Raw genomic sequence first — 14354 nt, forward strand, 5'->3', positions numbered from 1 at the left:
CTCAACCCCCCCCCACCCCAGCCCCATTCCGTTGTAAGATATCCGACCGACCCCGGCAGAACTCCTACAGTCCTGTGAAACATCTGGGAAGTGTTTGATCTCCTACCAGCCATTTTCAACATGAGGTTGTGTGTTTTTGTCAAGGTAGAACTGTGTGTTTGTCCGTCTGGCTCATGCTGTTTGTACTCTTCAAACTTTAATTTGGGAAAGGTGAGTGTGCTGATGCCGAGGAGGCACACAGATAGTCCAACCGGCTCCTCTTATGTCTGCTGTTCGGTGACATAATAAAGGCCTTCCTGCTCCTTGGTGCCGTTGGCCTCCCCGTGTTCATGAAAGCGGTCACAGTGCCACTTAATGTTGTCAGTTCCAGTCTAGAAGGCATCCATGCTGATTCTCATGAACACACACATCCTTCCTGCAGTTTAGGAGAGGGTGGAGGCCGGCCAATTTATCAGCGCTCTGACTGTAAGGCTGCAGGGAGCCCTCCGTCTTCATCAGTTCATTCAGCAGATAGGCACACCCCAGTCACCGCTACTAGACTTACCTCATGTGTCTCCATTACACCTTAATAACAAAGCTGTGAGGTTGACTAGGATAAGCGCTCCATGTTATGCCATGTTAAGACACGGGTCAGCTCAAATCACAGTTGGAACAGGTTAAAAGTGTTTATTACTTGCAAAAAACGAGAGAACCCTCAGATTTGTTTCACGGTCCCACAGGTTGGCATTTTGTTAATGAAGTTTCGGCAGATTTTTTTTAATAAAATTGCCATTTTATCATGAGAAAATGAGAGGACATTAGCTTAAGTGTGGCTGCAATACTAGCTGCCATGCTCCAAGTGAGTGAGAAGCAAATAGCTAATAACAAATAGATTAACTTGTGAACATTCAGTTTAGTTTGTGAACTTTTATTTTAGTGCATGTAACAAAGGGAAACAGACCAACATGTAGACATAAGCATACTGTATACACATCTCCCTGGACTTTTTCAGTGGTGTCACTGGATGGAAGGTTTTTTCGAGAAATAGTTCATAAGATTGAGATTCTTATTGCAACTTCAATATCTGCTGCCTTCCCTTCGACACACAGCCAGACACAGTACAACTCTCTGTAATAATTTTAGCTTCTTCAGGTGTTCAACAGCATCTTGTCTTTGTGTTTGTAAACTTATTTTTTGCAAATCAATCATTAAGTTGGTGCTTCTCAGAACTCATCACTCACATTGCAAATGAAAATTGGATAAAATCACATGCAAGTCAAATCATGCTCAAATCTGCCCGTATTTATTACTGTCACTGGACTGGACAAGGTTATGGCCTATGGTAAGCTTAATAAGCTGTAATGCTGTTTGAATCTTGGGTGCATACACCCTGCTGTTTGTGTCCTATCGTGTGATATCTCAGGGCTGTTCGGCAGCACTGATGCTTGTCTTCTTTCCATCCTCCTCCTCTGTCTCTCTCTCCCTCGTCCTTGGCCTGTGTGGCCCCCTCGCTTTCCACGGCCCATCGCTGATCAAAGCCCCTTTGAGGGGGCTGAGCGGGTCCAGGGCTGATACTGATTTGATGATATGTGTCTTCAGAATATTCGCTGCTTGTGTGATGAGACGGCGTGTGACAGGCAGTGTCGGCTCCATCAGCTCACATTAAGCCCCGGCGCGGGGCTGCCACCACCGCTGCTGTTTTTATCCTTTAATGTTACACCTTCCTCACCAGCCGAATCAATTATCAGTGATTACGTTAGTGTCAAAGTCTTTAGCGCTGGGCTGAGCCCCACCGCTGCCTCCTCCTGCTCTCTGTCGCTGTGTGGCCCAGAGGCCCAACAGCAGCCACACTACGCTGATCCCCAGTCAGAGCACCGCTGCTGCAGAGGGACGGCTTTACAGACAGCTCTAAGTTTAACCTTCCTCCTCAACGGCGCTTTGACAACGCAAGGAGAGTTTATTATGCCTGACAAAACTCCCCCCATGTAAGATCTCCTCAGTGAGAAAGCAGCATAGCGATTAGCCCTATCATGTTCGATTGTGGATGTAGCTGTCAGAGCTGGTCTTGTTTTGTCCTTGGATTGAACATGATTGTACACCGCTTGAGAAGACCATGTTGTATAAGTAATAAGAGAGCGTTTGCTGTACCACACTCGTGTTAGCTGTTAAAAAGAGAATTTTCTATGCAAAATCTCTCCTCCACACTTTCCCATGTATCCCGTCCCATTCCTCAGAAGCACGCACTTGGCCTTGGATTTACTAATGCTGCACTGTGTGTGTGTGTGCGTGTGTGTATCATTGCCACTGCAACACACAGGGCAGTCAGGCGGCTCGTTAAAAACCCCTCTCGGCTGCAAGGTCACGGCTCTGGCTTTTCCACCTCTGCGAGTGTCAGTGCTCCATCAAACATGTGTACACACTTTCATTGAAGCTGCAAATGTAGGTTATGACACTTTCTTTGACACACACTCACATTCACGTGTGCACTAACGACTGTTTGCTTCACCTGTCTTTTAAAGTACACGTGTCAATATCGGCTGCTCCGCCATGTTCCCTTTGCACCGCCTTTCTATTTTTGCACATACGTGCTCATGCTCCACATCCACAAATATCCAGATCTGCTCAAATGTAACCAGTTTTTATTTTTATTCTTTTTTGGCCTCAATCCTGGTTTAATATTAGGCATCTACTGATAAAGTTTGATCTGATATTTACTGTGCCTATAGGAAGTAATCACCTCCTTGGATGTTTTCCCCTTTTATTGCTTTTATAAATGGAATCATGGTCAATATAATTTGGCTGCTTTGACCAAAAATGTTAAAGTGAAAACAGATTTTAACGAAGTAATGTTAATTAATTAAAGATATATAATGTAATATAAGTCACTGCATATGAATCCACTCCCTTTAAACGTGACCGACCTAATTACAAATCGTCGTCCAACCTTACTGTGTGTTTGACAGATCGAGATGATCAATAGCTAATTCACAATTTTAAAAAAATGATCATTATGACCAGTGAATTCCAGTCCTCCACCAAAGCCGGCTGTCTACTGGAGATGAAAGCTGTGGCGACGCTCATGTCTTCCTGTTAGCAGAGCTCTCTGGAAATAAATCAAGGGTCAGGTTTGGAGTTGCCAGTTAGGATTAGAGTTTTTAAATTCAGCTGCTGTGCCTCTTTACTTGACAAGCCTCCGCTGTTGACAGGGGTTTGAGGCTTTTAAGATCTAATGTGTCCGCCTGCTATCTAAGATTGTTTCTTTGACTCGCTCTCCACTGTCCCTGCCTCTCTGTCTGCCCATCCTCTCCTTCTTTATGTTATCCAGTGTTGAGTGGGGGTAAGGAAAGATAGTAATCTGTTGTAGCCTTGGCACTCTCTCGCACTCTGGTCTCATTGAAGAAGATTGATGGTCCTCTTTCTGGAATGGCTGTTGTTTTGGATGGAGAGAGAAAAAGATGGAGGCAGAGAAGTGGATTTAGAATGAAAAACTGAGCGCGGGAGGCGGAGGGGTGGGCAGGCGGTACTGGGGGGAAAAGAGAAATGGAGGTAGGGTGAATGATAGTTGTAAAAAGATGGAGAAATTGAAGAGGAAATGTCAGTGTGGAGGAGCTTGAGAGCTCATTAAATTCAGTTTGTATTTTATTGAGTGAGAGTCTGTATCCACCTGTGATTGGTTTCATATTCATGCATACATTTTTTTTTCTTCTGATGCACGTAGGGGTTATGGAATTGGCTGCAGTTAGTTTGCATGTCAGCAGGATTATATTTAAATGTCAGCCTTTCTCTCTGAATGCAAAGAAGGCAGGAAACATGTTGTGATGGACCGATTTTGTGTGTCATGTTTCCGTTCCATTAGGCCGCTGTAGCAGCTAAGCCCATAAGGTATCTGGTATTCTCTATTAGTAGTTGGTGCCGCATTGCTACGAGGAATTAGCAGCCCTTCATCCGGCTTCATGATGGGTCTATTGCTCAGTGCCCGTGTGTGGGAGGCGCTGGGTTGATTGGCTGTGATGACAGTTATGCTCTTAATTGTGTCAGTTATTCTTCCTCTGTGGCTCTTTTGAATGTAGTGAAGCGCTTGATGTAACCCCCCTGGCGTTTTGTTCCTTTCTACATATTGGTCTTTTTAAGTCTGTGCAGGTTTTAGGAGCAGTGAGACGGAGAGGAGCAAGCCTTTCTTCTTCCCTCTTAATTCTCCCCTCTTTTGAGAGAAGAATTGATTCTGACACCTTTTTTTTTCTTCTCCGGGCTACCCCCGTCTCTCCGTGTCCCTTCCTGCCCTCTGCTTAATTTGTCTTCCATCCCTTTAGTGTGTCTCCTTTTCTCCTTCCTGTTCCTTGACTATTGTTTGAGCTGCTGTTCCACTCCTCTCTCCCTGTCTTTCTTGCTCTATTTCATCAGTATGTTGTACATCGACCTATCTTTCATCCTGCCTCTTCCCCCTCTGCGTCTTGTCGGCTCTTCATTTTTCTGCTTTCTGTTTTCCCCCGTTCTCATATTTTTCGTTTCCCACCTCCCTGTCTGGCAGCTCCATCCTCCTTTCCTCTTATTTCCAGACAGGCCGCGCTGTCTTATGATGCTCAAGACATCGCTGAGGTCGACCAGTCAGGCCTTGGTGGCACGACTTGCCGGATTGTCTATCGTCATCTGTCCTTGTCTTAGCTGACCACTTGAGACTGCCAGAGTCACGGGAGGGCAAACGACACGGGACAGAGTTGACAGGAAGGGCATCAAGGCCGATCCCATCCTGCTTATCCAAACTGTTGATGGGGTTGTTACAAGCTACAGGTTATACCTCATCTCCTGTGGTCACAACCCAGTATCACACTTCTGACCTGTGTGAATATTGGACACAGGCTATAGCCTACAAAATAACAATCATTTTTTAAATTCTAAAAGTGGGGCCACGATGAAGGAAGGAGATGATTTTAAAGTTGAGGATTTTGTTCTTACTGTGCGATTGGTGTGTCACGATAACAAAGATTTCTATCCACGAATATCTATCCAGGAAACAAGCTTTGAAGACGATGCAGACTTTTCAGCATCTTTTAAGCTGGTATGAAGAATGTGTTAGCAACATTAGTATTAACTGGAGTTGAGCTTCTGTCCTCCCCGAGAATCCCAAGTCCAAATCTCAAACCTTTTATCTTTGGTCTCCACCATTGTGAGAGCACCATCTGTCCCCTTACTGGCTAAATATACTAGCTAAATATTCCAGTGTTTCACCTTCTATGAGCAAACTTTGTCAACATGACATTTGTTATTGGGAAGGTAGCTTGCAGTTGGTTTTCAGAGCAAAACAACTGCCTTCTACAGCTGAAAAAGATGTTAGGAGAGTGAGCCAAGTAAAGTTGTGGCCCCTGATATCAAAACAATAAGGTCAAAATCAAAAGCCCCACAGGTCTGAAGGGTTTACTATAGTCGACTGCTGAGAGAGTCAGCTTTAAAAGAAGGTCAGTTTATTCGAAAAAATGTGAAAGGAAGGATGAAAAATAACAAATGACCATCACAACGTCTCGGACTAACAGCTCAAAACTCATTTTTAGAGTAATGTTTAACAGAGAAAAGTGTTGGGTCTTTGGTTGCTAAACATTAAACATTACATTAAACAATTAATTAAATATAATGATGGTTGGGAATAATCGTTCCACCACAAAAAACACAAGGCAATTCAATTATAAGAAAGGGTATTATATGAGTATGGAAATTAAATCAAAACTTTGAATTAAAAAGCCTTTTATTATTGTGTTTAAATCATAAGAAAAGGCTAATCATCACCGCAAGGTCTCCATTGGTACTCCAGACAGCAAACAACATGTGGTCTCAGCTGTGTAGTAACAACTTGACATGCCCTGTAATTTTTTACATTATAGGCTTTATGGTTTTATTTACAGCCTTTCTTTTGGTATTATATTATATTTTTTCACCTGCTTTGCCTCCATTTGGCTTTTGTTTCTCTACAGGTGAGGCCACATTGTGTTGTTTGTCATTCAGGGTAGGAGAGGGGGAGTGATGCGCAGCAAAGGGACCCAGGCCAGGAGTCGAACCGGGGTTCTCTGCAGAGCCTCGGCACATGGGTCGTACGCGCTACCAACCGAGCTAAGCGGCGCCCCAACCAGTCATCCTTTCTTAGCTTCAGCTCCATTGATGTCTTACTGCAACAAATAGAGGTAGCACCAAGATAAAACTAGTGAGTTGCCAGATATTATTCCTGCTGTCATCTCAAATTATTCAGTTTTCTCTGCATTTGAAATATGATAAGAAACTGCATTCTGTACAACAACAAAAAAAAATCCTGATTTATCTTACTTAAGGGATGTTATACACTTTTTTATCAGACCAGGTTGTTATTAATAGACTTTTAAAATGGAGCCTATTGATCTGCGGTGCATCTGTGTTGTTGTCAAGTTTTCAACTCTGCTTAGACAGTGACAGTGATCACATATTCATTTCAGGTGAGCTATTGATCAGAAGGTGCCGGGGCCCGTGCACACATCTCAGAGCAGGGCTGCCTTTTTGACATTTATTTCAGGGTTCAATGTCTGTCTTTTTGCATCTGATTGACATTTCCTAGGTATGTATGTGTAAACATGTGGATCTTAAGATATTTCTTTCATCCGTGTAGATCATCCCCTCTCTCTCGGAGGTAAAAGCCCGCAGGCGGTTTGGATGCTGGTTGTGAATACAAAGAGCTCAAATGTATTGTCAGTTGCCTACTGTGTTTTTTGTACAGTATATCTAATGTGTAGTATTTCTTGGCCAAATGTAAGTTAGTGTTTTAGTCGGTAATAGAATTTGTGTATCCTCTGAGGCAACTTGTGACTCGCTTTTCTGTAGTTTCAAGTAAATCGTGCCTGTTTTAAAATGCAGCTTTATGAGCCGGTTATGACATAAAATTGACTCAAATCAGCCAGCTTCTTCTTGTTTAAACGTCTTAAATGTCAGGGATCTTTATGGATTGGCTGTGTTATGGGCCTAAAGAGCGTCACTGTGGCTGTTTAGACGTTTTGTTACAGTCCGCGCCCCTTCTCTCGGATAATGATTGGCTAAACGCGACCAGCCGGCTCTGTGAAATCCTGTTCATCTGTGGTTGGCAGGCATGTGGAGTATGAGTAAGCGTCCTCGGTCATGTTTATTTAGGTAGAGGTGGTATTTGAGAGAGAATTAGACTTGGAGGATTTTAATGAGACTGCCACAGCATACCTCCACGCTGGAGTTGAGTGCCACCGTGGGTCTGTGCTGTCAGATGGCTTCACTGTTATTGGGGTCTCTGTGGGCCCTTTCATTCATCAAATTAACATGCAGCGTATATATCTGAGTTATATCCATATTGATGGGTCGGTGTAAATATAACCCACAAAGTATTAAAAAGAGAATTAAGCTCGAATTAAGTCTTAAAGCTATAAGCGTCATCATTTGATTTGTGGAAATGAGATTGAATTCCTTCATAGCTCAGTTTACACCTGTGGCTTAATTTGCTGTTTGGATACAGTCCAGATACAGTTTGTGTTTGGATTAGTGTTTTAATACTGGGTGTAATTACGTAAGGAGTCCCTGTCCCACTTTGTTCCGCCTCGCTGTGTAAACCTCACCACAGTCCCTGTAAAACATGTGTCTTTGTAATATCTTGTCACACGGACACGCGCGCAAACACACACACTCTGCATCTCAGAAAATGTTCTGCATTCAAGTCTCCTACATAACAGATGCGCACACAAACAGTCAACTTGACAAGGAGTCTCTTGCAAGAATATGATAAGGCACTGGCTCACACCCACGCTTGATCTCACAACTACAGTCTTGTTGATTCTTTCCGCTGTTTGCGTTTGCAGCTTGCCAAGAAGCCCAGGCTTTGGACAGACTTGCAGTACTGACACACCTACAGACAGAGAGACCTGACGGACAGAGTCCAGCTGGCGAGTCATGGCAGCAGCAAGCGGAACAGATGTGCAAGGGACTTTGATCTAGGTGAGTACCAAATGGGGTGAGGATCTTGGGGAGGGAAGCAGGGGTGTTCGTCTGTACCAATATTTGGAAATGGCAAGTATACTGTGGAGATGGTTGGCTGAAATAGGGGGTGTTAGAGACACTTTCAGCCAATAACACATCTTTTAAATTTTAGTTAGCACATTTGACTTGAATTAAATACTCTCTGTAGGTCCGCAACAGTCCCTTTTAAACCAAAACAGAAGGCCTTAAACTGATACCAGTAATCCCATACATAAAGTGCTTTAAGTCTTAAACTAAGGTGCAAGTAGTGCATTACATAAATATTGCGGTGCCATGTGTTCTCCACTGATTTGTCAGACGAGTATTGCATTAGGTCTACATGCTGTGTTGTTTTGAGTAATACATGGCATCAGTGTTGACTTTGATAGTTGGCTTTCTTGTGCTGTGGGTGCACACATGTCAGGGGAAATAATAAGTTACCAAGTTGCAGTTTAGTAGTTTCTCTCAAGCAAACTACATTTTGTTTTGCTTTTTGAGAGACATACATCTATTCTCAGGTGGCTAGTGTTGAACCAAATACTCGGTAAAAGGAAACTGATGGTCCAGAATGAGAAATAAGGAATATGGTTTGAATAGAAAACACAAACCTTCAAAAAGAATGAAGGTGAGGGAAGATCTGAAGGCTACCAGTGAAGGAATACCAAGTAGCAAGAGAACAGATGATGTAGTAGACCCCTGATCATACAAATGGCAGCAAGGTAAGAAGTTTCCGGTAGTGTTCAGCTGTCATTTAAAAGTGGAAATTGCACCCGGTTTATCATTAAAAAAAATTGTAGAGTGAGGAAAGAGGAAGGGGATCAGGGGGAAATGAGGGAGGGTGGAGGATGTGCTAACACGAGAGGCCAAAAAAGAACAATTAAATATATCCTTCAGGGGGAAATAATGTGGGCCTGTGTGTTTCACACCTCCCCCCAAAAAAACTTTTCCATGTTAATTAGGTAATGTAGAACTAGCGAGAACAGCAAGACAGCATAAAAGCAAGGCCGAAAACCAGATGAAAAGACAGCGTAAAATAGCACACTGTATTCCGTTAGAGGCCATAAGACGCACAGTTCTGTGTGTGCTGAGAGGATAATAATGCATTATTGATGTGACATACTGGCCTGCTGATGTGTACAGGTTTGTCTCCTGTTTCATAAAAAACGTGCAACAAATTGAAAAATCTCTATTTTCTGTTTAAAAGGTAAATGTAAAGACATGACTAATTCAGGGACACAGTTCAAATCTATTCTCCATGTTCCCACATGTTTGAAGTGTGATATACCTTCATGTATTCAAAGTGAAACTATCTCACTTGGCAGTGTCTTCGAACATCAGCATTGCTGCATATATCCATGGAAATTAAATCTGTGTGTAGGATTTGTAGAGAAATGCTGGGTTATTTTAATCACCTCAGAGCATCATGCAGAATCGACGTTGAATATGGTCTTGCAGATGTATGTGAGACGGTGCCTGTGATATTGGATTTCCTGGCTTTGACTTAATTTGTGTTCTCTCAAGAAACTCAAATATTTTCAGCAGTATTGAAAATGATTTAAACTACTGTTTTGTTTTCATGCAAGACTAGATGTGTGACTTCTGTGCGTATGTCTGTACACACCAATGAAAGACAGTCCTTGCTGACCCTGCAGTTACAGCCAATTTGCTGTGATCACAGTGACAAGTGTCTCCATATGGATACTTAGTAATTAGCTAAGAGGAGATGGAGAAAGGTTGGAGTTGGTGGTGCATTCGAAGACCTGTCAGAGGGCCCCACTCATCTTACACCCCCCCACCTCCGAAATCTGTCAGGAGGCTTGTCTGGGGCCCGTCCCCCCCCCCGGTCCCCTCCCTCACACTTGGCTGCTCCAGTTAATTGAAGCCACTTCAGATCAGTCAGAGGAGCTGGATCTGCACGCCTGAGCAAACCACGGTGCTCACCTGACCTGTCAGTCACTACTGCCAGCTGTCCGCCACACACAACCTCATCCTAACACATTTAAATCCTAAGGACACAGCCAGGATCCGAGAGAAGCTCAGATACACCCACCTCACTAGATCTGCCCAGTTGTATTTTAAGCCAGGGTGTGTTTGCGTCATTCAGTTGTGAAGAAGTGTATCTGAACATTTTTGGTTCATTTCCTTCAGACAGGTAAGAGGGATAGCTCTTAAACTCAAATAACACTGGCACAGAGATATCAGAAAATGTGGACTTCGGTGAACAGCAGGGCAGTTTGTTAGGAGTCCTTCATCTACAGGAAGTGACCCTGAAATGCAGTTTTATGGCTGTAAGTGACTGATGTTGTCATCTGATAACCTGTTCTTACTCATGCTTGAAAAGCCAAGCAAAACAAAATAAGCCAGGGGCAAACTTGCTCTCAAGATGCAGTGAAATGCTTTTCAATGCATTTCTACACTCTGCATAAGAGAAGACAGGAAGCATTAAAGCTCTGTTCAAACAAAGAGCAAAGACTGCAAGTGCACAAAGCTGAGCTGAAGTGATACGGACCGCAATTGGATTTGTTTTGACTAATTTGCTTCCCGCATGGCTTTTGTTGATAGATTACGGCTGAATTGAAAATTGTGTGTGGTTATCATAAAAGACACCAAGGCACAAATGCAAAAGAGCAACTACTTGTCCCTTGATTTGGACCAAAACAAGCTGACTGTGGTTTGCAAAGGCCATTAAAGTAATACCTTCATTATCCCTGCAGAGAAATGTTCTTTTTCTTCGGTGAGGGCCCTGCATGGTTAGATGCACAACGAACAAGTCCTCATGCCTACAGGACAAAATGGTTTCTCCGTCAGTACCTTCCCAAAAACAAATTATATTAAGGTTTACACGTTGGCAACTGTCCGGGCCAGTTTATGCAACTAAAATGACACGGTTGTGTTTATTTTGGCACAGGAATCAACATAAAAAACAGCAACTCCGTAACAGATTGTGCAATGTTTCTGTGCACATTTCAGCCTCCCGGCTCTATTTCTTGCTAGAGCAAAATGGCTCAGAGGCTGATGGAAAAGTGAAGGATTGAAAAAGTGAGGAAAAGAATTCAAAGAAACTGCTCCTCTAATATGGCTGCCGAACAGATAGCAGTAGGTGGGCCACATGGAGCTGTTACAATAGAATAATTCAATTCCGGTGATGTTTGTCCTTTGTAGTAGTATAATTTAAGTTTGATTTGGAATCAGTGGGTCACATGACAAGCACAGAAGCTACTGATAAATAAAAAAAAAAACATTGGTTTTACTAGTTGGGCAGATTGGCATGTGACAACGTCTGCAGTGAAACATTGTGATAAATGATGACATTGTTGTTTATGAATATAAGGCAGCGTGTCCCCTCGGTGTAGTCCTAAGGTAGTAGTTGGATATTAGCTTACCAACGTAGCCACTGCTGCTTCCCGATACCACTGACATACAGTCCTATGCCAGGTTTTAAAAGCATCCTTGCCTCCACACCACATGTCCATAACTAAGCTTTGTTCAGCGTCATATGCATAAAACAATGCTGGTTGACTAGCCAAGGAAGCTAAGCTAAGAAAACTGTGTATAAAAACGTCATGACTGAGAGAAAAAATTGGCCCGCGGGAAAATAAACTCTGCTGCCACTAATTTAACTGAGTGTCTTGGGTTCGCTTAACCGAGCTGGTTTAATAAGAGAATAATAAATGGGACATGGAGACGTAATGTTAGTGCACTGAGCAGCAACACACTTCTTTTCATTTGCTCTCCCCACATATCATAACAACAACAGCTCTTGCCCTACGGCAAATCTGAGGGGACACGCCACTTCATTGAGCTCTCTGGAGAGGAGCCTTTTAAATCACAATGTTACGATGGTCAGGGATCGGTAGTCGATGGCTGTCAGCCAACGGCGATGGAAGGTGGTATCATCCATCGGCCCAACCCTAGTTGTGACTCAGACAGAGTGTGATACTTTGACAGTCTTTTTTGACATACACTGATTTGAAAACAGTACGAATAAGATTCAGTGTTTATGCTTATTGTGAATCTGGTGCCAGCAACCTGTCACAAACAAGCTGGGACGGGGCAACAAAAGACTGAGATAGTTGTGGGACGATCATTCCAAAGGTAAACAGGTTCACAGGTGATAGTATCATGATTGGGTATTTGTGAAACATATGAATGAATTAACTTTGTACAAACACTTTTTGTTGTTTGTTTTCATGGGTTTTTTTTCCATCGGGTATGTCAGTCAAACGGAAATGTATTGATGGACAATAAGTGAAACCTTTGTGGTTAATATTGACAGAGTTTGGAGATGAGCCAACTGTTGTCTTACTGCCAAAATGGGGTCAAACTGAGTGGGAAGATGCCGCTTTATCTGGAGTGAATGTCTATCTGAAATGTCAAAGAGTAGGCTACTTAACTTCTGCAGCTGAAAGCAACATTATGTAACTTATTTGCCTTAAAATAACAATTTCAAAAAAATTATTTTAATGCTAGAGGGTCTCATAACAGGGTGAATGGTGTCTCTGTCTCAGCCACTCCGCCCCACATCACTTGTTTCTGCACTATGTTACTTTAGTGAGACAGTAGGATCACAGCGTTACATACGTGTTTACTTCAGCATACGAGCTTCCAGCACATAACATCGTTATGATGTGATGAGAAAAACAAACGCATTTGCCTCTGCCATGGGTGAGGCACAGAGGAGATGAGATGCAACGAGGGGTGCCCCGGCTGTAATCGAAGCTGGTACGCCGCGGTGAGGTCTGAGCCTGAGTACATGGTGCGTGCACTCTACCAGGTGAAGTACCAGGGCACCCACAATGTTATTTTTCACAGTTGTCGTGGAGCAGGCAAGTGGCTCAGTGCCCTGCTCACTGACACATAAGCAGGGTGGATGTTTGCAGACGGCTTGCACCTTAATGTCCTCCTGTTGACGGATTGTCACTGCAACACCCTGTTGCCCTAAAAGGGGAAAGTCGTCTATCAGGCATCCTGCAGGAATTCTGCAGAGTTTAATACTTTCCTCCTAAATGCTGTGCTCTTCTGTTGGTTCTGCAATGCTGCCTTCCATAGCACTGAACACCAGGGATGTATGAAGTAGAACCGCAGGGAATAGATCTTTTTGAGACAACCCACTCGGGAGTGAACGTCTGAGATGAGAAGTGGAGCTTGTGTATTGTTTTAAATGCCAGGCTTCTCCTCATTCGCTGTGCCTTCTTGTGCGAGCCTTTACTTGTGGCTCAGTCAGCTGACATTTAATGCTCAGCTATTACAGTCTCTGCTGCTTCAGTATAGACCTACTTGTTACTGGCATGAATATGAACGGACAGATGTGACAGCTGGCCAGCCATATGTGACAAGCCTTTTAGATCTTTATGCCTTAATTATTTCCTCCCTTGGGACCAATATTGACATTTTAGGTCTTAACGTTCAGACCTTACAAACTGCCAGCCTCCATTTGGCATTATCTGTCTCTTGGCAACATCCAAGGCTACCGAGAAAGGTGCGCGATAATTGCTCACTGCTAAGTTCATTACCATCAGCTGTGGTGAGATGGGTGCTATAAAATTTATCAGTGTTGTAAAGATAATTGTCTGTAAATCATGTCTGGTGTTTACTCAGAAGTGGCTCTGTCTAAAGTTTATTTAGTTTTTTTTCCTCACTATGAAAAATGTAGTTTTTGTGGGAGTTTTTCCTCATTTTTTTGTGAGGGTCTGAGGTTAGATGGAGTCGTTTTTCATTTATATTTATGGTTTGGGGGCACTGAGGAACCCTCTGAGACTTTCTGTGATTAGAGGCTATGCAAATAAAACTGACTTAATTAATAACTGAAAGTGGAAGTTGAAAAATTTTGAATGCTGCGTCTGTAAATATCTAGTCTTGGCTGCAATTTTTTACATGGCTCCAAAAATCCTGCCGGCAGTGTGTGCAAGTGTGTGTCTTATTTTATTTCCATGATGTCACACTTAATGAGAGCACGTTCATGGCTTCTTCATGTACATGCTGTCATCTCCTTTGAAGAATTTAAAAGAAAACACTTTTGGGTGTTTTATTTATCACATCGTCTGATAAGTAGCTATCACAAGAGTGAAGGCAACTCTGCTGCCTTCTCTATGAATCTTTTTTTCCCTCCATCTCACCTGAGTCATCCCACACATTCTCATTTTTCTTGCAATCCCAGGTTCTAATTTCAGTTCCACGGCAACCCTGCGGCTCCCTCCACTTATTCCTCCTCCCTCGTCTCTCTGAGCTCCTTGTTAAGTGTGGCAGAGCTGGTTAATGATTGTGTTTTATTTCTATTTTTCCTCTGGTAGGCTTCCTTTTGATGGGCCACACATATCTTGACTCTTGACTGAGTCTGGCCTTCTTTCTGCTCTATCTTCATTTCATGTCTTTCATTTGTACTTGTT

At 43.0% G+C, this 14354-nt stretch overlaps 1 protein-coding gene across 12 annotated transcripts in view; it reads left to right on the forward strand.

Moving 5' to 3' along the window:
* LOC119014049 (speckle type BTB/POZ protein) overlaps positions 1–14354 on the forward strand; it is a 187817-nt gene that overhangs the window by 9443 nt on the left and 164020 nt on the right. For 9 of the 12 annotated variants that reach the window (XR_005072871.1, XR_005072874.1, XR_005072875.1 and 6 more), the window contains exons 2-3: positions 5943–6169; positions 7812–7947. The gene's annotated coding sequence lies outside the window, so the exon portion shown is untranslated. The remainder of the gene's footprint in view (positions 1–5942; positions 6170–7811; positions 7948–14354) is intronic. The other 3 variants (XM_037088941.1, XM_037088939.1, XM_037088940.1) reach the window with 3 other exon arrangements.

Source organism: Acanthopagrus latus, chromosome 23 (genome assembly GCF_904848185.1).
Source record: "Acanthopagrus latus isolate v.2019 chromosome 23, fAcaLat1.1, whole genome shotgun sequence".
NCBI lineage: Eukaryota > Metazoa > Chordata > Actinopteri > Spariformes > Sparidae > Acanthopagrus > Acanthopagrus latus.